We start from the raw sequence: 2500 nt of genomic DNA, 5'->3' as shown, positions 1-2500 counted from the left end.
CCCGGAGTCGGAACCGACGGCCAGAGAGACAGAGAGACGACGGAAAGCAGGACGACGACACGAAAACCCACCCACCGGGACACGCACACTGCCGCCGACACGCTGACCTGCGCACACCCACCGCCGGCGGGACCGTCTGTCTGTGCCGGGCCCCCGGCCCGCGGCTCCCGGGGAAGGAACCCGAGCAGCGCGCAGAACGGGACTCGTGAGACGTCGTCTGGGAGTCCTGGGGCCCCGCGGGGGACTGCCAGCCCCAAGGCACCTACCTGCCTCCTGCCCGGGGTGCCGCCCAAGCACCACCACCCTGCCTAGGGGAAGCTCCGTCTTCAGCAGAGGCTCATCTGCGGCTCGGCAAGGTCTGTGACAAGAGCATCTGTCCCGGGTGTGTCTGTCTGCTTCTGGGTCCAGCGTTGCCCCCTCCGTCTCCCTCTCTCCCTCTCTCTGTCAAACTCTTGTCTCTCTGTCAGTCTGTCTCTGGTCTCTTTCTCTGTCTCTGCCTCTGCCTCTGCCTCTGCCTCTGTCACCCCCTCACCCCCCACCCCCTCCCAGAACGCACCCCCGGCGCCGCCTGTCTCTCCACCACTGTGTCTCCTTCCTCTCTTTCTCCCTCTCACCATAGCCTCTCACGTTTGCTCTCACTCTGGCTCTCCTGGAGCAGCTGGCTCATGCTCCCTCTCTTCCCCTCCGTTTGTCTGGGGTGGGGGTGGGGGTGGAGGGGTGTGTGTCTAGCTGTGTGTTTTCAGTGTGTGTCTGTGTGTGTGTGTGTGTGTGTGTGTGTGTGTGTGTGTGTGTTTGTGTGTGTCCGCGTGCGTGCGTGTCTGCGTGGGCCGGCGCGCGCTCCTGTCCGTCCGATCGTCCGTCCTTCGGTCCGTCCCGTCTTTCTCAGCTCTCTCTGCAAGGGGCTGTCTTCTTTCGCCTCGGGGGCTGGGCAGGGAGGCCCGCTGACGCCCACCGGCCCGGTGTGGGGTGAAGGGTGGGGCGGGGTGGGGCGTCGGGCCCCGGCTGATGCCTTCCCTCCCGCCGCGACGGAGGTACTGGGTGGGTTTGGGCAAGTTGGTGGAGGCAGGAGGGGCGGCCAAGGTCCGCGCTGGGCTACGCCTAGGCCCGGAGGTGGGTGGGTGGGGCTCAGGGGCCGGCCGGCCGGCGGCCCGGAGGCCCGGAGGCCCGGGTCCGGACGCCTCCGGGGCCACTTGCCCCTGCCAGCGAGCCTGATGCGGGGATCCGAGCTGGGACGGGCCTGGAGAGTCCCGGGGTGTGGGCGGGAGGCTCTGGGAGGCGGGCGGCAGGCGCGCGGTGCGCTCTGCGCTCTGCGCTGTGTGCGCTGAGTGCAGGCCGCGGTGGCTTGGCTTGGCTTGGCTCGGCTCGGCTCGGCTCGGCTCGGCTCGGCCCGGCCCGGCCGGGCTCGGTTCGGCACGGCGCGGGCCGGCCGAGGCGGCGGCAGGGAAGGCGCAGCGCGGGCTCTTGAGGCGCCGCGCGGCGCCTGCCGCTGTCTACGGCCATACCACCCTGAACGCGCCCGATCTCGTCTGATCTCGGAAGCTAAGCAGGGTCGGGCCTGGTTAGTACTTGGATGGGAGACCGCCTGGGAATACCGGGTGCTGTAGGCTTTTTTTTTTTTTTTTTTTTTTTTTTGGCCTCCTGCCTCCCTCTCCTTTAGCCGCCGCCCCTGTCCCCAAGGCGGCTCCCCGCAGGCCCGAGCACCTCCTGACCCTCCCCCCACCACGCCACGCCCGCGCAGCCCACGGCCTGCCCCGACCCCGCGTCAGGCAGGCAGGCAGGCGGGCAGCAGGCCGGGCAGCCGGCCGGCCTGCCCGCATGCCGGCGGGCGCACAGGCAGCCGCTTCCCTGCCCCTTGGACCTCGCAGCCCCGGCCCCCCACAGCCCCCACAGCCCCCCGGCCCTCCCCTGGGGGGACTGTGAGGCGGGAGGGGCGACGGCCCGACCGCGACTCCGCCGCAGGCCTGGGCTCCCTCGGTCCGTCCTCGTCCTCCTGCCGCCCGCGGCCCGCGAGCCCTCTCGACGTCCAACGGCGCCCAGCCGCCGGCTGCCCGCCCCAAGTCGACGCCAGCGCCCGCCCGCCGAGACCGCCTTCTCTCCACCAGCCTTGGCCTGCTCTCCCCACGGAAGGAAAGGACGTTCCCGTCCTTCGCCCGGCAGGGCCACGCCCACCGGTCGCCCCTCCGTGTCCCTTGGAACCTGGGCCCCGCCAGAGCCACTTCGTGCGTTGGCCCTCCAGTTCCACGACGCCCCCCTCGGCACACGCCCGTCGCCGCTGCTCTCCAGCAACAGCCAGCCAGGCGCACTCAAGCAAGTCCGGGCGCGCCCGGCCCAGAGAGGCCCGGAGTCGGAACCGACGGCCAGAGAGACAGAGAGACGACGGAAAGCAGGACGACGACACGAAAACCCACCCACCGGGACACGCACACTGCCGCCGACACGCTGACCTGCGCACACCCACCGCCGGCGGGACCGTCTGTCTGTGCCGGGCCCCCGGCCCGCG

The 2500-nt window shown here is 70.8% G+C and overlaps 1 non-coding gene across 1 annotated transcript; it reads left to right on the top strand.

Annotated features, from left to right (window-relative positions):
* The first annotated feature begins 1488 nt into the window (after positions 1–1488).
* LOC135321929 (5S ribosomal RNA) lies at positions 1489–1607 on the top strand. The gene has a single exon (XR_010382104.1). It is a non-coding gene; the product is annotated as a 5S ribosomal RNA (ribosomal RNA).
* Positions 1608–2500: the final 893 nt, after the last annotated feature.

Source organism: Camelus dromedarius, chromosome 8 (genome assembly GCF_036321535.1).
Source record: "Camelus dromedarius isolate mCamDro1 chromosome 8, mCamDro1.pat, whole genome shotgun sequence".
NCBI classification, from domain to species: Eukaryota; Metazoa; Chordata; class Mammalia; order Artiodactyla; family Camelidae; genus Camelus; species Camelus dromedarius.
The sequence above is the reverse complement of the archived record's forward strand: the minus strand, read 5'-3'. Positions and strand labels throughout refer to the sequence as shown.